This window comes from Pseudorca crassidens, chromosome X, assembly GCF_039906515.1.
Source record: "Pseudorca crassidens isolate mPseCra1 chromosome X, mPseCra1.hap1, whole genome shotgun sequence".
Taxonomy (NCBI): Eukaryota; Metazoa; Chordata; class Mammalia; order Artiodactyla; family Delphinidae; genus Pseudorca; species Pseudorca crassidens.
Window position 1 is genome coordinate 100,064,728 of NC_090317.1, and position 26,928 is coordinate 100,091,655.

The 26,928-nt window shown below is 41.9% G+C and overlaps 1 protein-coding gene across 3 annotated transcripts in view; it reads right to left on the bottom strand.

Annotated features, from left to right (window-relative positions):
• SYTL5 (synaptotagmin like 5) overlaps nt 1–26,562 on the bottom strand; it is a 220,990-nt gene extending 194,428 nt beyond the window's left edge. For 2 of the 3 annotated variants that reach the window (XM_067722584.1, XM_067722583.1), the window contains exon 1: nt 26,377–26,561. The gene's annotated coding sequence lies outside the window, so the exon portion shown is untranslated. Of the gene's footprint in view, nt 1–26,376 lie in introns of all 3 variants that reach the window. The other variant, XM_067722582.1, reaches the window with a different exon arrangement.
• Nucleotides 26,563–26,928: the final 366 nt, after the last annotated feature.

Here is a 26,928-nt window from a genome sequence, read left to right on the forward strand (position 1 = left end):
TCAAATCAGGTCAAATAAAGACAGCCTGGAGAGTGGAGTCTTCTAGGCAACTACCGCACAGGGCAAATAATGATAATTCGCTGGGAATGTAACTCTGTAAGTGCTCCAACTCTGTTCTACGCTTTCTGGTGGCTGCCAGGATACTGCTTTTCACTCTGATTATCACCTATTGGTTTTCAAGGCTACTATGGAGCTGAAGAGAAGGGAGTAGGAATATGGAAAATTAAAATACCACAAAGCTCACTGTTCTCACTGAGATTCAGGCATTGTTCTTGAATAAACAATGTTCTTGAATAAACAATCCCTCCCTGGATTGTTGCAAGCCTTTAGTTAATTGCCGGAGTCCTGAAAAAGTTGATTCTGACGATTTTTGCCAGTGTTCTCATTGCTTTTCTGGAGGAGATTTTCAGAGGTCCTTTCTCTGCCATTTTCACTGACATCTTTTCCACAGGCTCTTCTACAATGTGATACTGACACTGCTCCACTAAAAGGCGGAGTCTGTATCTCCACCCCTTTGAATCTGGGCAGGCCCTGTGACTGCTTTGACCAATAGAATCAGTGGAAAGAATGCTATTCCAGTTCCACTTGTAGGCCTTAACTGGCCAGGAAGCTCCAGTTCCTGCCACTTAGAAGTCGGCCACCCTGTAAGAAGAGCAACTACCCTGAGACCACCGTGCTGTGAGAATCTCAAGTTATATGAAGGGGCCTTGAAGAATCATACAACATATGGAAAGTGAGAGGCCAAAAACCACTAAGATACTAGACATGTGAGTAAAAAAATTCCTTCCTGGAAGCCAATCTTCCAATCCCAGCTATTCCAGCTCATACCACCTGAACCAGAGACAATTACCCTGCTGAGCCCTTCCCAAATTCCTGTCCCACAAAACAATAAGCAGAATAAAACAGTTGCTATAGATACATGTGTATGCATAACTGAAACACTTTGCTGTACCCCTGAAGCTAACACAACATTGTTAATCAACTATACTCCAGTATAAAATAAAAAGTTAAAATAAAATAAAATGGTTGTTTTAAGCCACTAGCTTTTGAGGTACTTTGATATGTGGCAGTATAACCAAAGTGGTGGATAACTAAATCCAGAGACAGGCAATTCTGCTGTGATGGAAACCACAGACTCTGTGACTGCCACTGCTGCTATTCCAGCACTCCCAGTGGGTGCCTTCATTATGAAGCCTTTGACAATTACTTATATGCTCCACTTTTCAGTGGATTTATAGCAGGAATGTCACCATGTTTTTTCCTAGATATTCTCCTTTTTCCTCCATAATTCTAATGTCTTCCCGATCTTCAGGTTTTCCGAGAGACAGTCAATTTCAGTTTTGAAGACATGGAAAGGTTTATCCATCATCTCTTTAAAATAGAGCCCCCTACCTCCTCCATTTTTCCTCAACCTCTACACTTCCTGTGTTACACCATCATCATTCCCCCCAATTACAGCAATACCAGTGTCTCCTTACTCTTTCCTTCTCTGGGAATCATATGTTTACTGTTTCATGCTTCCCCACATGTGCATTATAAAGACTCTGTGGAGACAATGTGAGAAGCCACCGCAATAAGCAGCCTGTGCACCGCGACAAAGAGAAGCCCCTACTCGCCACAACTAGAGAAAGCCCACGCACAGCAAGACCGAACACAGACATAAATAAATAAATAAACAAAATTACCCAAAAAAAACCCTTGTTCTGAGACTTTTTTTTTTTAATTATTTTATTTTTGGCTGTGTTGGGTCTACATTGCTGTGTGTGGGCTTTCTCTAGTTGCGGTGAGCCAGGGCTACTCTTTGTTGCAGTGTGCGGGCTTCTCATCGCAGTGGCTTCTCTTGTTGCGGAGCGCACGCTCTAGGTCTGCAGGCTTCAGTAGTTGTGGCACACGGGCTCAGTAGTTATGGCTCGCGGGCTCTAGAACGCAGGCTCAGTAGTTGTGGCACACGGGCTTAGTTGCTCTGCGGCATGTGGGATCTTCCTGGACCAGGGGTCGAAGCTTTGTCCCCTGCATTGGCAGGCGGATTCTTAACCACTGCGCCACCAGGGAAGCCCCGAGACTTCTTTTTTCTAGAGCCCACAGGTCACACCCATTCCTAGGGGTCTCATACTGACCTCACTTCCTGTTTATCCACTCAGCATACCCCTGCTGTTGAGGACGAAAGCCCCTTTCTCCTCAGATTAGAGACTCCCTCTCCTGCTTTCTCCCACAAATTCCTGGGCCCATAACTTACTCCCTTTAAAGGAAGCAAAAGGAGGAGAAAAGTCTATTAACAAAATAATAATCCTTCAGAGACACAGCTGTGCTCCAAAGAAGACAGCATTTTACATTTTTATGCATAATAGGATCTGGGCCTTGCCTCTGAATAACCAAGAGATGCATTAAAGTGGTATTTTTTCCCCCCATACACAAAAGCTCAGGTGTCCCATGATAAATTCTGTCCTCGCCATGGAAGTTACAAGCACAAACTGCAGGGAGCTTTTAAAGCAGCAATCTTGCTCTGGCTTCATGTATTCTAAAGCACCATTTGATTGTTAGGCAGGATGACGATACTGTATCATGGTAACTTATCACTTAAATTCTACCTTCCAAATAAGAAATAAGATGGCTAACCACACACACAAAAAAATCACTAGCTCTAAGTTAAGGTTTGAGCCAGACCTCAGCATTTGCATTGTGTCTTCTCTGAAACTATTTTTGAAAGTATTCTAAAGTTGTTTAAAGGATTAGCCATACTTTTAGACCTTTTTTTTTTTTTCACTTCCAGTAAAAGTCAGGATGACACAACCAACGATGGGAGGTGGAATCCAGGGGAAGCAGAAGATAACACATAAGGAGTACTGCTGAATTAATTCTGCCCGTTTTGTAAAATTGCACACAATCATCTTCCCCATTCACATCCAAACAGGTATCAATCTCCGCTGTCTTTGTTCACCTGCTTTGGTCTCTCATAAGGATCAGTAAGACAGGCGGATCAGTTATCCTAGGAAGAGTTGGAGCAAGGGAACAGTTCTGTTAGGGAACCATTGACTGAAACCGCCCGCCCTGGCCAGGCTCAATAATAACCGCTGGCATGACTTATCTCACAACAGGAGGTCCCGATAAGAAACACCAAGCTGCCACCAACCAGAAGAATTCGGGAGGGGCCAAGAGGAGGGAGGAGACACCAGCCCATAATATGTCTCGCCAACCTCCCAGAAACGCTTATGCTGGAATTCATCTTGACTGACAGATGCGCACGCCACCAGGAAGGACCCTAAGTCAGACCAAATTTGGGCACAAGCAAGATGATTGGCCAGAGACAACCGGAAACTAACCGCATCACCATAAAACCTGAGACTGCGAGCCACGTGGCAGAGCAGTTCTCCTGGGTTCCCTTACCCTCCTGCTCTCCCCTTGAGCGCCCCTCCCCAATAAATTCTTCTGCTTTGTCAGCACGTGTGTCTCCTCGGACAATTCATTTCCGAGTATTAGACAAGAGCCCACTCTCAGGCCCCGGAAAGGGCCCCCCTTCCAGTAACAGTTCCACTGCCTTTCACACTGGCATGCATTTTCCTCTGCTTGCCTTCCCTTGGGAGTTTCTAAGGTGAGGGAATAAAGTTGAACAGTTAGAAATGTTGGAACTGAGTTCTAATAGTCCATCTCACAAACCAGGTTATTTCTGAGACTCATCAAAGAATTCAAGGGTAAGGGAGAATTTAAGGATTTAACTCTTCTCATAGGAGTGTCAGATATTAAAATGAAGAGTTCTGTTAACCAAATGGAAGTTCGCGTGCCCTACACACAGTGAGGCCAAACAAACTGAAACGTCGGAGTTTGGAGCAAAGAAAGGTTTACTGCAGTGCCAAGCAAGGAGAACAAGTGGTCCATACTCAAAACCCCTGAACTCCCCAAGGGTTTCTGGGGAGAAGTTTTTATAGGCAAAATTTGGGGTGAGGGTTGCAGGGCATGTGACTTTCTTCTGATTGGTTGGTGATGAGGTAACAGGGCGGTGCTCCAGGAATCTTGTGCTCAGCCTGAAGTTACCATCCTCCACCTGGGTGGGAGCCTTAGTTCTGCACAAGAACTCGAAGATACTGTTATGTATATTCCTTCAGGAGAACCAGAACCCTGCCCCGAGGATGCACTATTGTACCTTGATTGATCTTCCTTTGTTTCTGCATTCCCTCACTTCCCTGATTCGAAACTGTTTGAATCTGCCCTTTGGAACTCAGGGAAGGTCTAGGAGGCTGAATGAAGCCTATTTCCTACAAAGAAGAAATGGGGGATACAGAAAGGCTTTTGTGCCTAGGAGGACTCCACAGGGTCCTGCTGGGTTTCTGTTCCAGAGTTTAAAAATATCCTTGGCCAGTCAAGGAACACATGCTAGTAAAGGAATTCACTGAATATTTCACAAGAGGGTTAAAATCAGTAGTTTTTAAGAGCTAGGTTTCTTGGCGGTGTATGTTAATTAAGGATCAAATCCAAAAGCAGCACTAGGGATAGGACAGAATAAGTCTTTAGGTCTAGATACAACTGTTTAAAACGGGTCCCATTTTTCACTGGTCAATGAAGAGATTTCAGTCAGGTCAAGTAATGGTCTAGTATTCTAGGTCATTTGAAGTTCATATTCTTTGAACAGAATGCGTAGGACCACTTGTAGTGAAACAACATTTAGTTTTGATCTCTCCCAGGCAAATGCTACTGTCAATGGAAAAGTTTGCTTTCACATGCCCCACTCATCTAGGGCAACTATACATCTCAGTTTGCCTGGAATGGTCTCAGTATATGCCTATCTATCATGCTGGCATAATTATTAACAGCAACCCCTATCATTCTTTTAAGTGTCCTGATTTGGTTGAGGTCACCTAACATTAAACTATTCCCCCAAACCAGAGAGCCTTGAACAAATCTCTCTAAAACTAAGATGCAAACTGGTGTAGAAAAAGAAAAACATCGCCTACCATTTCAGTCAACAAAGGATGTGCGGCCATCAAGCCCTCAGCCACTGCAGCTACCCACCAGTGGTGCACCCTGAGGGGATTCAGTATGGAGAAAAACCAGATACTGGTCCTAGATAGTTAAGGTGCATATCAAAGCAATAATTTCAATAAGCCCAGACTCTTGTATCTTCCCATACATAGAAAAGCGCTAAATTCATTAACTTGAGATGTCTGGTTTTCTTTAATTAGCAGTAACCTTTCGATGTTTAACTACCTGTTTTTTTTTCTGTTGCAAAAACTCCTATACATCCTGGCTCCTCCCTTACCTCTTGGGAATAGTCCCTCAGTTATCTGAGAGGCTGTATTCTAGGCTTAAGTCCTCAGTAATGCCCCCAGTAAGACAAAATTCTCAACTTTTAGGTTGTGCACTTTTTTTCAGTGGACACTGGGAACCGTGATTGTGAATATTTTGGTAAGTAGTCCAAATGCATGGAAGAGTTCCTTGAACATTTGGGAAATGAAATGGCATAATTGCTTTTGAGGTTGATTTAAATACACCTTTTAAAGCTTTACAGTGTGTAGACATATCCATCAGAAAGATTCCATAAAGAATTTGCATTTACTTATGTGAGGATAAATGGTGTCAGAGACTTCTGTTCACACTATTTACAATAGCCCAGACGTGGAAACAGCCTAAATGTCCATCAACAGATGAATGAATAAAGAAGGTGTGGTACATATATACGATGGAATACTACTCAGCCATAAAAAAGAACAAAATAATGCCATTTGCAGCAACATGGATTCAACTAGAGATTATCATACTAAGTGAAATAAGTCAGAAAGAGAAAGACAAATACCATATGATATCACTTAATATGTGGAATCTAAACTATGACACAAATGAACCTATCTACAAAACAGAAACAGACTCAGACGTACAGTACAGAATTGTGGTTGCCAAGGGGGAGGAGGGCGGGGGAGGGATGTATTGGGAGTTTGGGGTTAGTAGATGCGAACTATTACATATAGAATGGATAAACAACAAGATCCTACTGTAGAGCACAGAGAACTATATTCAATGTCCTATGGTAACCATAATGGAAAAGAATATATAAAAAAAGACTATATATGTATAACTGAATCACTTTGCTGTACAGCAGTAATTAACATTGTAAATCAACTATACTTCAATTAAAAAAAGACATCTTAAATTTTATTTGATAAATATTATATGAAGAGACTTCTAATATGGAATAACGTTCCCACCAGAATTTTTTAAATTAATTTTTATTGGAGTATAGTTGCTTTACAATAGAGGGACTTACTTCCCTCTATATGACAGTCTCTAGGTCCATCCACCTCACTACAAATAACACAATTTCGTTCCTTTTTATGGCTGAGTAGTATTCCATTGTATATATGTATCACATCTTCTTTATCCATTCTTCTGTTGATGGACATTTAGTCCAACCAGAATTTAAATCATTACATTAAATCTAGTCATTGTTATTACTCTCTAAATATTTACCCACTGAATTTTTATTTTCAAAACTTTAAAAGGGAACACATGAAACCTCTATTTGAGACTCTTCCTATATCTGGTAGAAACAAGGATAAGATTCTTAGGGATACATTAATATTCTAAATCTTGGCATATAATACAGCTTTAACTTTTGTATTACTGAAATATTCATCTTGAAAGTGCATATTTTCCACTTAAGTCATCTAATTTAAGAAACCACACCTTTCATCTTACAAAAAACTTTAAAATACTACACTCACTTTTATATTATTTTTACTTTTGTGTGCCTTTTCCAAAATAGTTTTTGGCGATTATGTTGGCACAATAAGCAGGAAATTGATTTAATTTTTTCTGAAACCATGTAAATATAGTCAATAAAAACTCTATTATCTACTTTAAAAGAACAATGGAGAAAAAAAGGAATACAATACCTCCAATTATGTCATCTTTTATAGGTCAATAAGATTCAACCCAGGCTTCCTACAAGCAGAGAGAAGGTTTTGTGCTTTCTGAATTCTCCTCAAAAGAGAACAGTTTCCAGAAAAAGAATCCTCCATAAGTGGTAAATCTGTCTCTGCAAGTCATATCAGATACTGGCACCTACTGGTGGAAATGTGACAGACCACCATCACACAGAAGCCACTGAGCCCCAGAGAGAGAAAATAAACAAAGATGTAGAAGTTACAAACATGAAGTCAGGGATACCCCTGGCAGGAAATAAACCACCAGAGTTGAGAGAGATTCATAAGTTTCAAGGGTAGAGGGGGTTTCTGGAGACAGGCAGATAGCACGCAGGAAAAAACTGTAAATAGCTAAGAGATGACCATTACTGCCAGACATGATGGAGATGCAAAACCTCAGTATCCAACGTACCCATGATGCCAACTCACTTGCCAAAAAGTTTTCGACGTTATCACAGAAGCCAATGAAAAGAAAAAGAACCAAATTTACTTTAAAATTTGTTTTAATCCCTACATTCATTCATCTAATAAATATTAATTAAGTGCTGGCTATATGCTAATCACTGTTCTAGGCCCCAGGGATACAGCAGTGAACTGAATGGCAAAGCCCCTGCTCTTGTGGAACATACATTCCCTAAGGGGAAGGGGGTGGACAGCCAGTAAATAAACAAGTAAATATATAATAGTTCAGATGATATGTGCTAGGGAGAAAATAAAGTGGAAAAGAAGTTAGGGGTACTATGTTGGTATTTTATTTAGGGCAGTCAGGGAAGACCTCGTGATAAAGTAAATTTTAAATATGTCATAAAGTTTTTATATCCTCAGAATGGAAGCTGTGACTTCCCACTTCTTTGGCCTATCCAATACATATTCATACATTAGGGCACTTACATCTATTTGGTCTGTTTATGGAGCAACGGGAAAGAAGACACCTGCTAGGCACCTACCATGGACCAAGTACTTTATATGCTGTACGTGTCATCTCATGTAATCCTCACATCACTCTCTGAGAAATTATTGACCTCGCTGTATAAACGGGGACACTGAACTTCACTGAATATAAAGGAACACTCCAAGGTCATACAGTTGTTACGTGTCAGAGGCAGGATTTGACCCGAAGTCTGTTGAGATCCGAAGACATGCAAATAAAGTGGGATGCCCTAGGTAGCTACTAGAAGGTGCCAATCAGAAGAATCATACTGATCTTGAATATTAAGTGCTGTAAATGGACTTTTTATCCACACCTCTCTTAGGGCACTCGCGACCTTCTACCTTGTGTTTATTTACATATACAATATGTATGTTGATTCTCCCCAGGAGGTGATGTAAGCTTTTTGAGAGTGGGATCTGGGTCTGAATCACCTCTGGTGTCTGGTAATATCTGACCCTTAGCAGGAACCTATTAAACACATGTCTAAAAACTGGACTGAGAGGAGTTCCCTGGTGGCCTAGTGGTTAAGACTCTGGGCTTTCATTGCCATAGCCCAGGTTCAATCCCTGGTCAGGGAACTGAGATCCCACAAGCTGCACAGGAGGGGGAAAAAAAAAAAGGACTGAATGAAACAACCTGAAAAGCTTAGAATTAAGTCTTTCCTCAGACAGTAATGTTTTTCAAACATCAAACTAAAAAAAAATCCATATAGTAACTAAGAATGTCACTTGCTTCCATCGGGTAATTAACAAAGAGTTAAACCAGAAGCACTTAAAAAATAGCACCTGCACCTGAAATTCACAGTATTGACTAAGTGGGCTTAAGTGTTCTCTGAATCAAAGTCTTGATTGGCCCTGCTGGTGGATTTGATTTTGTTTTGTTTTGGAACACATGGAACTCCACCTACTGAGAGGCACATGAGTTCTGTGAAATTTGGGGGAATTAGACCCATAGAGTTAGGTCTCAGGTGTCCTTGAGAAGGTGCACAGTGGTTTGTTTTTATAGTTTAAGTTTACCTTTCTTCCAGATTCCATCATAGTCATATTCACCCTTTGTAAACCACTGGACAAGGGGACAAAGAAAATGCTGTCTTTGAACCCGTAGCCGTACGTACTCTTCAGAGTAGAACCCCGAAAGTGTTTCTTTCCTTCTTGAAGACAGTACTTTGGGGAGTGTTTGTAGCCAAGCAGGTGAGAGAGTATGACACGCATACAACTGGACAAGTGGGAGAAACCCAGGAGCTGATGATGGACAACGGTGTTTTTATGATCCCCATTTGGCAAAGCTCATGATGATCGTAAAGGGCTTTTGCTTCTGGCATGGAGGAGAAGAAAGGATCGAGGATATGAAAAGGATGACTCTCACGGAAGGGGCACAGGTGGGCCTCTGCAGCACAGATGCAGGACGGGAGGTAAGCAGAATGAAGGGGCAGGGCCAGTGGACTAAAAGCACAATATGGCTGATACCCAGTTGAAAATTTCCTTTCTGCATTGTACTCCCCTGAGGTTATCTCCAAGCCTTAAACAAGACAGTTTTCTGGGAGCAGGGTTTTCAGAAAGAGGCCCTTGTCCACAGTGTGGGGATGGGAGGGGTGAGAGACAGGCAGCAGCATGGAGACTCAGTCACTAGGCAGCAGAGGTGACTGGGAGAAAAGCTGATACGTGTGATCAGCTAAGTGAGGGGACAAGACACAATCAGGACAAACTTGTGATACGTGTAATGACACTCAGGGCTCCTGCAGCATACCGGAGGAGAAAACTGACTCCCGGCATGGCAAATAACATGTTTCTGGCTTCTTAAAGGGAGAGGCAATGCCATGCCTCCGCCAACCTCTGAGGACTGAAGAATTTAGACACATTTGGATTACATCATAGAAGAGGGGCCTTTGGGTAATAAAGGCTGTTGGCAAAACGCACATGATGTAAGAATAAATGTGTACAGGTGGAAAATGGATTCAGCAGTCCCAGGTAAGGCACAGTACAAAGTGGAAAAAGATTTTGTATTTAAACACTCCATAAAGTATATCCGCACTCAAAAAAAAAAAAAAGGACATCCACACTTTCCCTAGGCTAATATTTACTTACGTTATTACTTCAGACTCTCCCCTTTGAAATGGACCGTCAACTGTCAAATCCTTTAACCTAGAGGCTCTAACCTAGAGGCTTTCCACCCAACATCATTTTGGAAAACTTTGGAAATTTGATTTTTCGTGTTTGAGATGATTGATGAGGTGTGTTTTGAAGTGAATGTCTCAGCTATGAAACTCACAAAGCCAAAAAAGGATTGTTGTTCCCCCCATGAATAAGAAATGACAGCAACAGGAAACAAGCAACAGCCATAAAACAATAAATTAAAACAAATCCTAAATTGGTAGTTCACTGTCAGCGTGACTCACCCCTTTTCCTTCCAACTACTCATTGTATTAACAAAAGAAACAAAGTAACCCTGACCATCTAGACTCTTGGGGATCCATTTTTTCATCATCACTGTTCCTTCTCGTATTTACTAACATGTCTATTTAATTCCATGAGGTGGAAGCAGGCAGCTTTCCAATCGACATAAAAGCTAGTTACACTGTGCTCTGTCATAAGGAAAGATAAAGGGCTAAGGAAATATTATGGCATAGAAATAACAGCTAAAACTTTAGTATTTACCAAGTGCCAGGTAAGAGAGGTAAAGTACCACACTCATGTTCTAACCAATAGAGGGCAATAGCAAAATTCCAACCTCTGTGCTTTACTCAGTGTGGACTCACATCCTGGCTCTGCCTGTACTTATAGACCAGATTTGATCTTAATGACATGGATGTTTCTGAAGTCCTATATGTTGTGGCCTTAGGGGAATATCATACTTATACTCCTCCCACTTAATTCTTCCACCAAGAGGATGTTCTGAACATCTCGGTAGCACAGTGAGAAAAACAAAAGTTGTTCCTGGATTAGCAATCCCTTCCATTTGCTGCTTAAACTTTCTAACTAGGGAAACGCTGAGGTTTACAGGATCATGTGACGGTCACCAAGCGGGCATCAGGAAAGGCAGTGCAGTGCTGAGGTTGACAGCACTGACTTGGGAGCCGGAATGTCCTAGTGTGAATCTTGGCCCCTCCATTTCATAGCTTGTGACATAAGGTTACTTCATTTCTCCCTGCCTCAGTTTCCTCACCTCCAAATAGGAATCATAATGGCACCAACCTCCTAGGGCTGGTGTGAGGATGAAATGAGATTATCAGCCAAGCCCACAGGCCAGAGGCCACACCGCTTTGGTACCCCACACATACAAAGCATTATGACTGAATATACAAGGTCATATGGACCAAGCAGCATCTTGCCAATATCACAATATCTTTTGATCCTCCAAGTAAATGTCCTGGTCGTGTTGCCATAGCTGGGAATGTTTATAGACTATATGCTCTTCTAAAGCATATATATATATATACACACACACACACACACACACATATATATATATTCCTATACATATATTCCAATTCCTACTTTCATTGGTAACTAGTCAAGGATCCACATATTGGCTATACAGCTAAATACTTCATTTTTCACCCAGGTGTACTAAAATTCCCCCTTACAATACTGCACAAATGCAGTATTGTTTGGTATTTGTACTGTTAGCAATAGCATGGTTTTGCCTATTAAATTAAACCGCAAAAAGGTCACCAAAATGTTTCAGCAAATATTTAGTTGGAATAAGGTCTTCAGAGGAAAAAAAAAAAAAAGAACAAATAAAGGTTTCATGTGGGCCAGTCTCACAACTGGCACTTAACAAATAAATACACCTACACCCAAAGCCTTCTCATTTAATGGAAATGTCTTCTATCAATCAGTTAATGCCACGTGACCCAGACCAGACACTTGAGAGGGCCATTTTAGCTTGTGGTGGAAGTGAAGTTGGAGGGCAAGGGTGAGCTTCAAATCCATCAGTCCACCACTGTCACCCTTTGGGTATTTAGGATACTTAGGTCAAAGGAATTGGCATATGAATATAGGGTATGGACAGAGACAGGGATACATTTCTTCCTCAACATCTTCTCTACACGCGAGGACGAATATGCTTTTCTATATGCCTTTCCTTTCAACTTTCCACTTATTACAGGGAAAGCGAAATGGGGTCAAACTCCTTGTTTACAGTATCCAATGTAATTAAAATATTGTTTTACCTGGAGTTATTCACGTGCTACTCGCCCTGCCAGATGCCAAGGGAGGAAAAGGCAGGGAGTACCTTCAGTCAACAGTATCAGAACCAAACTGCTTTCTGAGACCTAAGACTGCTATAGCAAGTCTGGCGTAGAGCAATTAAAGGGTCCAGGGCTCCTCCCCTCATAATTTCAAGTCCTGGGAGTGTTGAACCTTGACTGTCCCTATGAGGTGATGGCAGACAATCAGGGGATCAGGATGTTGAGTTCTTTTCTCTATGCCTCTGTGGCAGATACTGGAGAGTGACTCATTCACACTTACTCCAAACCCCTTCTAGCAGGTCTTCTTGCACAGCACAGGCTAGAAAACTTAAAAAAACACGTTTTCCAGACTCCCTTGCAGCTAAGGTTCCAGGTGTGATTTAGATTCTACTGGTCAGATGAATCCACAGGAGGACTGGAATGAGGAAGTAAACTTTGTGAGGAATAGCAGTGATTCTTGAAAGCAATGGTTGGAGGCATTTGGTTCCTCTAAACAACACTGGTAAAGGTTCTTTCTATTCTATTCAGGTGCTGAATACTACAAGGCAGCAGGAGTGAAGTTTCTGCTAGAAACATCCTGGGTGTAGTTGGCAGTTCTCCTAGTCAAATAACATCCACACCAGGTTCTCTGGACCTCCTCGGGATTCTGTAAACTACTGTATCAGTTATTCATTGCAACAGTAATGCTGCATAACAAGGCCAAAATTTCAGTGACATACAAAAATAAGCATTTATTTAGCTCATGAATCTGTAGGGTTCAGATGGGCCAGACTGGGCTTGCTCATATGTCTTGTGGTCAGCTGCGCTTCAGCTCACCCACATGTCTGGGCGTCAACTGGCTGAGAGCCCATCTAGGATACCTTTAACTGAGACAACCAGAATGACCTAGCTCTGCATCCCGTGTGTCTCATCCTCCAGTAGGCAAAGCTTGGCATGTTCTCTTGAAGATGGCAGAGGAACAAAAACAAAAGTATAAATGTGCAAATGCTTATTCAAGCCTCAGCGTGCATCATGTCTACTAACATTTCATTGGTCAAAGCAAGTCACGTGGTCAACCTCAGACTCAAGGCACATAGAAATAGCCTCCTTGAGTGAGAAAAAACTACAAGGTCACATGTCCAAAAGGCCTGGGTAGAGGTGGAGAGAATTGGGGCCAGAAACACCATACCACCTAATACCTTCAAATAAATTCTTCTGCTTAAACTAGGTAGAGAGGACTTGGTTGTTTTCAGCTAAGAAACTTGCCTGATACAGCTACACTGCTTGATAATCAGGGGTTAAAATGCACAAATGTGGCAAAACTCCACAAGAAAACACCTTGGAAAAATGAATTGTTTTACAAGCAAGTAGAGTGACTGAGTTAAGAATTCTATGATTGACCTAATCACCTTTGGTCTGCTCCTACCCTCGCCTTTCTTATTTCTCTTTCATTACCCTGCTCTCCCTCTCCTGACCCTTTGCTTTAGAGTCTAAAGAAGCTAAATAATAGAAATATGCTAATACATGTATTGAAAATCTCTGAAAAATACCAGTGACCGTTAATAGGAGATGCATCTGAGAAGGATACATGGATATGGGGTGGGAAGTAGTCCTAATTTTCTCTGTGTGCTCTTTGATGGTTGAATTTTTTTTAACCACATTACTGAATTGTTCTTTTGGTTAGATTTTAAACCAAAAATCTGACCAATAAAAGGAAAGACACAAAGAGTGAAACAAAATCCATGTGTAACCATTGTTTTACTCTTTTTTGTGTGCCTAAAAACTATAGGCCTAGCCATAGTTTGGTACAGAAATTCATGCTACTGGCCATAAATAAGATTGGGATCATGTGATTAAAAATTCATTACCATGACTCCATACTGATATAAATAAATGACTGAAGAAACAAGTAAGTGGGAGAGAAGAGACAACTTTCCCATGCAGAAGAATTCTAAATAATTTATATAGAGACCCCACCCTCAAGGAGATGGAACATAATTCCCCACAACTTAAGTGCGGCCTGCACATAGTGGCTTCCTCCCAAAGACAACAGTATGGTAAAGTGGGAGAAGGGTAGCTTTACGGTGGAGAAACCCGACAAACACTCCTTAGCCAGGTGATCAAGGTCAATATCAACAGCGATAAGTCATGATGACAGTATGTACTCTTGATATGATGAGATGAGAACAGCACTTCACCTCTACAGCCTTCATCCCCAACAGAAAACCCCAGTCTACTCATGAGAAAAACATCAGACCAATTCCAACTGAGGAACATTCTATAAAACACCTGAGCAGGACTCCTGAAAACTGTTAAGATCATCATAAACAAGGAGAAGTCTGAGAAACAGTCACAGTCAAGAGGAGGCTAAGCAGACATGATGACTAAATGGAACGTGGGATCCTGGAACAGGAAAAGGATATTATGCAAAAATTAAGGAAACCGTATAAAGTATGGACTTTAGTTAATGATAATGTACAATACTGGTTCATTAACTGCAACAAATATACCATACTGATGTAACATAGTAATAATAGGAGAAACTGGGTATAGGTGTACGGAAACTCTATACTAGCTTTACCATTTTTCTGTAAATCAAAACTATCCCCCAAAATAATATATATTAAAAATCATTACTACATCAACTGTACTCCAATAAAATTTTTTTAAATAAAATTTAAAAATCATTACTACATATACACACTACTATATATAAAATAGAGAAACAACAAGGACCTATTGTATAACACAGGGAACTGTATTCAATATCTTGTAATAACCTATAAGGGAAAAGAATCTGATAAAGTATATACATATATATATACACACACACATATATATACACACAAATATATATGTGTGTGTATATATATATACATATACACACACACATATATACTTGTGTGTATATATACATATATACACACAAGTATATATGTGTGTGTGTATATGTATATATATATATATAAAACTGAATCACTTTGCTGTACACCTGAAACTAACACAACACTGTAAATTAACTACACTTCAACTGAAAAATGGTAAAAAAAAAATCACTACTGATTCTGGAAAAATCGTTAAAATAATCAATCAGTGAATCAGTCAATTAGGTACTGTGGAGGATACCAATGACAATATCTAAGTACCCAATCAGAATCCACCAAACATAAATTTCACACTGAATCCAGGTGTTAGTGAAGCTCAGAGAACAGACATTAAAAGGTCTATGGGGAGGGGGAAGGGTAAACTGGGACGAAGTGAGAGAGTGGCATGGACATATATACACTACCAAATGTAAAATCAATAGCTAGTGGGAAGCAGCCACATAGCACAGGGAGATCAGCTCCATGCTTTGTGACCGCCTAGAGGGATGGGATAGGGAGGGTGGGAGGGAGGGAGACGCAAGAGGAAAGAAATATGGGGATATATGTATATGTATAGCTGATTCACTTTGTTATAAAGCAGAAACTAACACACCATTGTAAAGCAATCATACTCCAATAAAGACGTTTTTAAAAAAAAAAGGCCTATGGCTCAGTAATGAGCCCATTTGAAAGAAGCTGTGGGATGAATAAGGAACTCTCCTTGATCAGCATAATAATTGCAGAGTGCAAGCTTCACTATACATTTGAACAGCTTTTTGATTTATGGGGCAGTCAGGGAAATGCTTCTGTTTCCTTCTGTTTTAAGACTGGGCTAAACCAATAACCCAGTCAAAAAATAGGCAGAAGATCTAAACAGACATTTCTCCAAAGAATACATACAGATGGCCAATAGGCACATGAAAAGATGCTCAACATTGCTAATTATTAGAGAAATGCAAATCAAAACTACAAGATATTACCTCACACCAGTTAGAATGGCCATCATCAAAAAGTCCACATATAATAAATGCTGAAGAGGGTGTGAAGGAAAAAGAAACCCTCCTACACTGTTGGTGGGAATGTAAATTGGTACAGCCTCTATGGAAAACAGTATGGAGGTTCCTTAAAAAACTAAAAATAGAGCTACCATATGATCCAGCAATCCCACTCCTGGGTATATATCCAGAGAAAACCAGAATTCAAAAAGATACATGCACCCCAATGTTCATAGCAGCACTATTTACAATAGCCAAGACATGGAAGCAACCTAAGTGTCCATCAACAGATGAATGGGTAAAGATGTGGTTCATATATACAATGGAATATTACTCAGCTATTAAAAAAGAATGAAATAATGCCATTTGTAGCAACATGGATGGACCTAGAGATCATCATACTAAGTGAAGTAAGGCAGAGAAAGACAAGTCTCACACGATGATAGTTGTGCTTATATGTGGAATCTAAAAAAAAAGATACAAATGAACTTATTTATAAAACAGAAATGGACTCACAGACATAGAACACAAACTTACGGTTACCAAAGGGGAAAGGCGGGGGAGACGGATAAATTAGGAGGTTGAGATTAATATATACACACTACTATATATAAAATAGGTAACCAACAAAGACCTACTATACAGCACAGGGAACTCTACTCAATGTCTTGTAATAACCTATAATCGAAGAGAATGTTAAAAAAGAATATACATATTTACGTGTGTGTATATGTGTGTGTGTGTGTGTGTGTGTGTATAACTGAATCACTTTACTGTAGACCTGAAACTAACACAACACTGTAAATCAACTATATTTCAATAAAATTTTTTTTTTAAAAAAGACTCAGCTACCTCTGAGAATAAGTGTTTTTACTGGGGAGTTAGGAGGGGCACCCACACGTGCTCTGCTCACTACAGCTCACCATGGTGGAGAGGTCTTGAAGGAGAAGAGACTCAGGGAGCCAAAGCCCAGCGTACATTGCTGTCGGGTCATCACTAGAGAGTTATTTGAAGGTGGACAACCCTGAGTGGGGAAAATAGAGTGGAGAAGGGAGACGGATGAATCAAAAGGTAAGGCCGGGCTTCCCTGGTGGCGCAGTGGTTGGGAGTCCACCTGCCGATGCAGGGGACACGGGTTCGTGCCCCAGTCCGGGAAGATCCCACATGCCACGGAGCGACTGGGCCCGTGAGCCATGGCCGCTGAGCCTGTGCTCCGCGATGGGAGAGGCCGCGACAGTGAGAGGCCCGCGTACCGCAAAAAAAAAAAAAAAAAGGTAAGGCCAACTCCTCTGAGAAGAAGCAGGACTTTCTAAGGGAAGTATGGAGGCCTGTCTGCAGGGACAATGAAGAGGAAGTTCCTCTCAAAGAAAAGGTCTGTGAGATCCCAAAGGCAATTGCTATGCATTGTGCCTCTCCTGCCCCCCAAGAAGGGTTGGAGTTAAGTGCTTTCCTTGTGGACTACGATTTAGATAATATTGGGTATTCCCTTTAAATCATTTCCTTCATCGGTTGTAATTTCCTTTGTTTCGCTTACAGCAAGTTTCTCAACCTGGGATCCACGGTCCCCCAAGGGTGTATGGATAGACTTTAGAGTGTCCATGAATTTGGATGGAAAAAAATTACATCCTTAATATTCACTAATCTCTACCTGAAATTTAGTATTTCCTTCAAATATGGATACAGGCAACAGACCACAATAGTATGAGCATCTGTGACTTTGTCACCAATAGAAATCACAGATATTTTGCATGTCGCATTAGTTATTGATATAGTGAAACATCCTTTATGTTCATTACCACTTTAAAATTTGGGTGGTCATTAGGCCCACCGCTAGATCCTGTTGTGTAGTAAGTTAATAAAGAAGTACATCACAATTTTTTTTAATATTCTGATAACTGTATTTCAATATAATTTGTTGCCTTTGTAATCCAATCCGCTTGATTTTATGTATTTAAACCACTATTCTGGTAAAGAGTCCATCGCCTTCATCAAAGGGTCCATGGCACAAAAATGCTGTAAAGGTTATAAACCCTGGCCTAGAGTTTAAAATCTGGTACAACCTTACAGCTTTGTATGTAGTGCTGTCAAAGAAAGCAGGTTTGAAACTAGAGAGAAATGTCACGTTAATAGCCTCATCACTCCTTACCATGACACTGCCTCCCAATACATACATACTCTCTCTCTCTCTCTCTCTCTCTCTCTCTCTCCATAGAAACAAGTGGGACTGCAGCCCATGAGTGCAGTGCTGAGAGCAGGAGTAAAACGACAGTTGGATGGTGTACAGCAGAGAGCAGGGAGGAGCCTCAGGACATACAGAAACCACAGGCAAGTGGATGATGGAGCAGAGGACACAATAAACTGTTCTTTTCTAAAGATACTAAAGGACGTAACCCTTAAGGGCCATAAGGAAACTGAATCTTGTGCCCTGCCATTCTAACTGATTATAATACACTTGGAAACACAAAGGGAAGAAACACATCACATGATGAAGAACACTGACTCTGAGAGCCATCAGCTCAGAGTGAGGGCTAGAGCAGGCTTTCACCAAGGCCGTGCTCTGTTAGCACAGCATCTTTGTAGGTGGTAGTTGTATTTTTTAAAAATTATTATCTGATATATACAAAATAATCTATATCACTTATAAATAAAGTATAAGGAATAACGATAAATGACCTTAATGAACCCATCACCCAATGCAAGACCTAGAACATTCTGAATGCCAGTGCATCTACTGTATGTTCCTACCTCTCCCATCCCTGTCTCCCCATCAGAGGAAAGCACTAGCCTGAATTTGGGATTTACTTTGCTTTATAGTTTATCATGTATGTATGATTCCTCCCAAGGTATTGTTTATTATTGTTTGTTTTCGAGCTTTATAAAAATTATGCCCAACTGCATGAAGTTTTTGGTAACTTAGTTTTTCATTCAGTATTTTGTTTCTAAGAGTCAGCTATGTTCTTGCATATAACAGTGGTTAGTTCATTTTTATTCTATTGTGAAATATCAAACTTTTTAATTTATCTATGTTCCCATCAATGAACAATTAAGGTATTCCAGTATTTCTGTATTATAAGCCATGTTGCTAAGGACATGCCTCAGGAGATTTCCTGGTTCACATGCAGAAGAATTTCTCTAGGGGTTATACCTAGAAATAAAATTGCTGGGTCAAAGAGTATATGTGTGCTCGACTTCACAAGACGGTGCCAAGTTTTATTTTCCAAAATGATTTCACCAAATGTGCACTCCCATCAACAAGGTACGTCAATTCCTATTGATCCGTGTACACAGCAGTACATGATACTATCAGTTTTCATAATGTACTGTTGTCTTTGCACACTAAAGATAGTACACTGCTTCATCATGTAAGGGGCATAAAAGTGTCAGCAAGTGCCAAAGTTTTATCAGTACAGCTTAATTCAAGGTTATACAATGTCTTAACCTGAGTTCTCCCTGAAATGCAGAGCCTGAGACAAGGGTTTGCAGGCAAGTAATTTATTTTGGGAATTGATTTCAGAAAATAGAATTAGGGAATTTGGGAAATGGAACCAGAAAGAGAGAAAATCAATACAGGGGCATATTTTTGAGTTGGCCACAAACTGTAGGCAACTGGGGCCTTCATCTTGCTTAGACCCTCTGAGAACCTCTTAGAAGCCAACAATACTAAAATGCAGCTCCAAATTATCTAGCCAAGGATGGGAGAAAGGAGCGTTTATCCCTGGCTCCCAGCCCACATTAGTCAAGGAATGACTCATGGGCCTTTGACACCGTCACATTCCGTAATACCCATGTGGGTGCCAGGCGGTTCCAGCAGGCCTCTGTGTTGAAACGTCAAAGAAGGCTTGGCGTAGAAAGTGAAATATTCACTGTGAGGCTCAGGCAAGGTCCTGTCTGGTTACACCCACATGAAACTGGTTACTGGATCAATGGCTTGACTGAAAGGTAGGCTGAAAGGATGCAGAGTGAGGCACAGGATGTGCCCAATACACACTGTGTGCCCAATACACTAGCTGTGTAGCTAGTGAGTGGCAGAGATGGAACGCAAACACGTGTGTTTATCACAGTTCAAATATCAGGCATTTGGCACATAGTGCGCAAACGCTGTCCACTGCCTACCCAATAGCCATCACTACCTTTCTTCTCTGCTGAGAGAACACTAATAGTTTCAGGAAGCATGCAAAGATCTCTGGAATGGAGCTGGCACAGTAGCTGCATGATGCCATCACGAGCCCAGATTCCTTCTACTTTTCTATTCTGACAACTTCACTGCTGACATACATCCAAGACATCACTCTAGGGTCCAAGCTGGCTCTAGCCATCATGCCTGCATTCCAGGCTAGCAGCTGGAGGAAACAGGAAGTATGAAAAGGGCCGTCCTCCCAGCCAAGCCAACTCTCTTTAGGCAGGCTTCCTAGAAGTCCCCACACAACGTAACAATTCTATCTCACTGGCACAACTCAGTCATAGGATCACACCCTGGTGCAAGAGATGCTGGGTCACAGAGAATGCTCACTGGATGGACTGCCCCCAGGAATAAAACTGCATTCTGTCCCTAAGGGAGAAGGCGAGAAAGGATATTGAGAGGCGATCAGAGGTCTCTGCCAAAGTACCCCTTTAATGTGGGGCAAGTTTTTAATCTATACTTCAGTCTTCCCATTTGTAAAGTGGAAATAAAAGTATTACCTCACAAAGTTGTTATGAGGACCAAATGAGATCATATAAATAAAACTGCACAGTTGCTGGTATGCAGAAAATGACTAATAAATGCTAGCTGGTATTAATTCACTTTGGCAAGGCATCATCGTCAGGCCTGGCACTGAGCAGTACAAGCTCAGATAACTGATCTTATCAGCGTCTCCGCATTTATCAGGCTTGAAGGTGCTGGATGCCGACTCACCTCTATAACGCTCATAAGTGTTTAAAGGCAGAGGGGCAGCTTAGTCATTTACAATGAGAAATATAACTTTCACGCAGACCAGACAGCCTGACCAGGCTGTTCGCTCCCTGAAGGCAATGGACACGGAGAATCATAAGGTTGATTGCCGAGCATGAAATCAGGAGAAACAGAATTAGTTATACAATTCAACTATTTAATGGCATTAGGCTCAGACAGTCTATTGCATCCATCTCCACAACTGAGCTCATCTAACCTGGTGGGTCAGATGATGAAGCTGAAAATACCACAGGTAACAGTGCTGGGAGGTTTTACCAACTGTTGGCAAAATTCACCAGGTAAATGTGTGAAAACCCTGAGGGTAAACTCAAAACACTTATGGCATCAGCAAATTCATTCTGAATAGAGGCCCTACACACGTGGTATAACTTTGAAAAAGTCATAAGAAAAGGAAATGGTTTAACAAGACCCATTCTTCTGATAACAGCCCCAGAGCAAATGGGGGCAGGATGAAACCTTCTTTTATCTTTAAGATCTACGGGATTACAAGTTGAGTCCATTTTTTTGTTTAAATGGAAATATTTTAGTTGCTCCATATAGAGATAATAGAGAACATTTATAAAAATTAAAAACATAAAATGCTATAAATTGAGCAAATAGAAAAATATTATGTATATATACATGTGTGCATAAAATCTCACTTGTAACAAAGTACAAAGAATTTTTTTATCTTCTAGGCTGAACATATACCTTCTCTTGAAGCAGTTTTTCTGTAAATAGGGTACAACAAAAAGTAGGAGAGAAATGTGTTATAAAGGAAACAGCGTTACGGACTTCCCTGGTGGCGCAGTGGTTAAGAGTCCGCCTGCCAATGCAGGGGACACAGGTACGAGCCCTGGTCCAGGAAGATCCCACATGCTGCGGAGCACCTTAGCCCATGCACCACAACTACTGAGCCTGCGCTCTAGAGCCCGCGAGCCACAACTACTGAAGCCTGAGCGCCTTGAGCCCGTGCTCCGCAATGAGAAGCCCGCGTACTGCAAAGACGAGTAGCCCCCACTCGCCAAGACCAGAGAAAGCCTGTGCACAGCAACGAAGACTGCAATGCAGCCAAACGTAAATAAATAAATAAATTTATTAAGTAAATAAAGGAAACAGTGTTAAACGTTGGCATCAAAGTTGCTTTTGAGTCTTGGCTTCCCCTCTTGTAAGTAATGTGATCTGAACAAGTTATTTAATGTCTCTGAACTTTTTTTCCTCTGTGATAGACTGCAAAAAATAGCCCCTGTTCTTTACCCCCTCTACATCCATCTCTTTTGTCATATAACTTTGTAGGGCCCTCCCACTCTGACTCTGGGCCTAACCATGGGGCTTGCTTTGACTAACAGGATAAGGTGGAAGTGATAATATGACAGTCATGAGTCTAGGCCTCAAGAGCCCTGTGTATTTCCATTTGCTCTTCCTTGCACTTCTGCTGCTGCCCTGAGGACACGACTCAGGGTAGCCTGCTGGAGGATGAGAAACATGTGAAACTGAGTACAGGCACACCAGTTGCTCCATTCAAGGTTAGTCTAGGAATATTACTCAGTCATAAAGAAGAATGAACTAATGCCATCTGCAGCAACATGGATGGACTTAGAGATATCATACTAAGTGAAGTAAGCCAGATGGAGAAAGACAAATATATATGATATCACTTATATGTGGAATCTAATAAAAAATGATACAACTGAACATATTTACAAAACAGAAATAGACTCACAGAACACAAATTTATGGTTACCAAAGGGGAAGGGGTAGGGAGGGATAACTTAGGAGTTTGGGATTAAAATATATACACTACTATATATAAAATAGATAACCAACAAGGACCTACTGTATAGCACAGGGAACTATACTCAATATTTTATAATAACCTATAATGGAAGAGAATGTAGAAAAAAGTACATATATATATATATATATAAAACTGAAAAACCAGAGTTAGCCTACATCAGCCAATACCCAGGTAACCCTAAGACATGTGAACAATCCCAGCGAAGGTCAGCAAGACAGTCTAGCTCACCCCCAGCTGACCTAGACACATGAGCTTATAATACACACTTACTGTCATACACTACTGAGATTCTGTGGTTGCTTGTTATGCAGCATTATTATGGCAGTAGATAACTGACACACACACATATCTGATATATTAGAGGTTACAATGGTTAAATGAGATACTATAGGTAGAGTGACCAGCACACCAAAGAAATATATAGCTATTTGGGGGATAGGTTTCTACTTTGTAAAATACAGTCATATTCTTGAAATTATACCCAGGTCACTAGCATAAGTTTTGGATGTTCCTAAACCATTTAGTCTCACATTTACAGACAGTCTGCTGTTTTACTCTCGCAACCGAAAGCCCACATGCAGCGACGAAGACCTAACGCAGCCAAAAATAAATAAATTTAAAACTCAATTAAAAAAAGAAAAGTCTAGGGGTCAGCCCATAAATCTGGATTTTAAAAAGCTCCCCGGGTGATTTTTAAAGTGCACCAGTTTGAACCACCGACAGTCTACTTCATTCCTTTGACTGGTGAGAAATCTAAGACATAGGATTCTGCAATTGTTAGATCTCAATCTCTTGCTACTTGCTTAGCTGAGCTCCCATCAATCAGTATGTCCTCAAACCTGGTCCTTCTGTAAATATATCAGGACTCCTACTGGGAAAGAGTCAAGAATCCAAGCTGGCAGTGATATATGCTCTCTTCTTTTTCTGCATCAACTTAAACTTCTTCGTGTGCGCTAAGAATCATCTTAACCATTTTCTGCAGTACATCTTCCACAGTAAGGAATAGAGCAGGCTCCCAAAGAAAATCGGTCGCCCTAAATTGTCAGTATCTACTACTTCTTATGTTCGTCTTGCCCCTCCTCTTAAGTTGCTCTCCAAACTCCTAAGATCCAAATTAAAGACTCTGGGTTTGTGTAAGCCAGAATTTCAGGGCATTGGTGCGAAACCACTAATTTTTTTTTTATTATTATTGGTAAACCCCTTTCCGCTTGTCCCTGCGAAGTTGTGAAGCTCCCAAACTCAGTAGTCTACTCACAGCACAACTATTTGCTGAATGTTTACTCTGTGTCAGGAGCTGGAGGATCTGACCCACACTTACTATAATGCAAACCATACAAGCTGTATATATATATATTTTTCTATATATAGAAATATATTTTTCTCCCTGCAGTCTCTAAAAGTTAACACAATCTACAAAAGTCATTTAGCACCCTTAAAATACCATACCCTAGGGGGAAAATAATCCTGTTCTGAATGTGCTTTTGATTAATATTTAATGCTTTAGTTGGACCAATCGGTAATATAATCACTGATTAAAACAGAACCATTTTCTTTCATGAGAGTCCGGCAGAGTTGCCGTTAACTCTCAAAAGCCATCTATAAAGCCCCTCTCCCCAACCTCCTTCCCACTATACAAGCTAAAAAGCCAGATACTCACTTTCCTGGCCTCCCTTGCCACTAAGGACTGTTATGTGGTCCAGCTTTGGCCAATGAAATACAAGGGAAATTCTGTTGGGGAATTTTGGGGAAAGCTATTTCTTCTCTGATAAGAGCAAGTTGCATGAGGGAAATTATTCTACCCCTTTCTACTCCGTTTTCTGCCTTTGAACATGGGATAAGGATGTAAATGTCTGGAGCTGTTAGAGCCACATCTTGAAACCATGAGGGTAAGGCATTGACCCAGAACCCTGACACTGTTGGACCACTGAGCCAACTCCAGTGATCACCTGCTGTCACCCTTCTCTAATTTGTTAAAGCCACTTTCAGTTGACTTTTCTGTTACTTGCAGCAAAAAAAAAAAGTCACAATTAATACGTAAATGTTTTCCATATATGTCAAACTCTTATTTATTCACAACACAGTGCAGTCTGAGGATCCACACTCTGAGAATCATTGAATTCGAAGGATTATCTTCTAGGAGTGAAGAAAAAGCATGCCCAGGTGGTGGTCAAGGAATGGTAAACCCTATCTAAACTTCCAGATTCATGTATTCATTCATTCATTCAGACCCCCCACACACACCAATTTAATAGGCTCCAAGGATACACAGATATTACCCTGCCTTCCAAGAAATTTTGTTATCTTGAGCAAAACTGGTGTGCAAACCAAGAGTCACAAGATACAGAGGAGAAGAGTCACATTATCTGAAAGGTGGGAAACCTAACTCAGCTTGCGGGGCTCCCTGGGAAGAGCTTTGGGAAGAAAGGATCATCGCAGCTTCCACTTAACTCTAAAAAGTTACCCCTGTGAGCTAAATGTCTCAGGTTTTATTGATTTTCTTCCAAGGGGGGAGGGGGGATGAAGGTTCATTTCTATAATCACAGATTATAAACCAAATGATAATTCAGGAAAGAGCAATTTAGGAGGGGCCACCCAATCAACTGCCAGGAATGCTGCTCCCACCGTCTTTCTCTCTCTCCCAAAGCTAGAGAAAGACTTGGTCTGGTGGGGAGCGAGGGGGCATATTACTTTCCTCCCATATCAGCAGGGTTGCTCATCTAGAAGAATTGTGCCGTGAATTAAGACCACCTGTTAACACTGCATCCAACCAAACAGATGATAAAGCAATCAGCCGTCAACAGGAGCCACAAATGCACGCGTTCTAGGTTTTTCCTCTGCTACTTTTAAGCAATAAACGACAGCAACAATTGGTACCTATTTAATAGTCACAGAAACACTTGCGCTTAATGGTAGAGAAAGGGGAAAGCACCCTCCCCGCTGTGATTTTTTTCTAAAGGCAATTAATGGAAGCATTCCCCCTCCCACGCCCCCGCCACCCTCAGCCACACGCACTGGCAGAGGAAAAGGAAAACTAACATATAGCTTTGCATTCTTATAAATCCTTATAAAGAAAGAGTGCTCATTGATTTTCTTGCAAAGGAAATAACAGGTTTTGAAGCACCTCAGAAAATAAGACCGGCGGTAACCTCCTAAAATTTTCCTGGAATACAATACATTCAAAATAAAATATTCAAGAGAGTCCTTCAGTGAATTGTTTCAACATGATCGTGGCATTCACATTAATTGTGCCTCCGGAACACTGTGATTCGGTCAATGGTGCCGAGATTGATATGCAGCAACTGCGGTTACCTTACTGCTCTGGCACGTCCTGGGCTGGGGAGGCTTGTTCCAAGATCCCAACTCAGGCTACAGTAAAACATCTGCCACCTCGCCGAGAATGAGGAAACCGCCCTGGCAAGGGATTCCAGCTCACCCTTCCAGCTTTCTTGCCACCTCCGCCCCCCAAACGCCACCTCGGAGAATCACCCAGGAAGAAAGTGGGGGAGGAGGGAGACACAAGAAACAAATAGAACATTCCTAGCCCCATAAACGCCGCATCCGGACATTTGAAGATACCCGGGAAATTAAGAATATGGCCCCAGAGTTTGGCTTGTTTGGGGTCTGGGCATGGATTTGATCTTCTCTGTTGGCGTTTTAAAAATCGAACTTTCAGTCTCCAACGGAGAGAACCAGAGGGTGGAAGCAAAGGCAGACCGAGACACAGACTGGGAGACCCCCCCCCCCCGAGTCACCCAAGCATCCAAAGACGAGAAACTTACCTGACCGTCACCTAGACGGAAAGGCGGCTCGTCCAGCCTCAGTAGGGGGCCGGGATTCAGGGGTGAGTCGCTGAAGCTGGAGATGAACGCAGACCCCAGGCGGGAGGCGAAGTCCCGCTCCGAACCCGGGTGAGCCGAGTGACTCACGCGCTCGGCGCCCGCCTCTTGCGCCGCGCGCCCCTTGCGCCGCCCGCCCCCGGCAGGTACCTGGTCGGAGCGCTGGGAGGCGTCTCCAGCCGCCCTTAAACACAGCGCCCTCTGCCCGACGCCCCTAGGCGGCAGCGCCAGAGCCCACCCAGCGGGAGCCGCGCCAGGCACAGCCCACCCCTCGAGACGACCGCTGCAGGACGAGCGCCTCCGTCGTGGGTCTCCCCTCTCCGCCGCCACCCCGGGACCCGCTGCCCCTGGGCTGCCCATCTGAGCTCAGCACACCGCCCGTGTGCCATCTGGACACGGCATTGCCAAGGCCCTCCCCCAGGCAGTGCCGGCCGGCTCCGGGGACGCACCACCAGCCCGGCACGGCCCCCCTACCCTGCCCTGCCACCCTCGGTG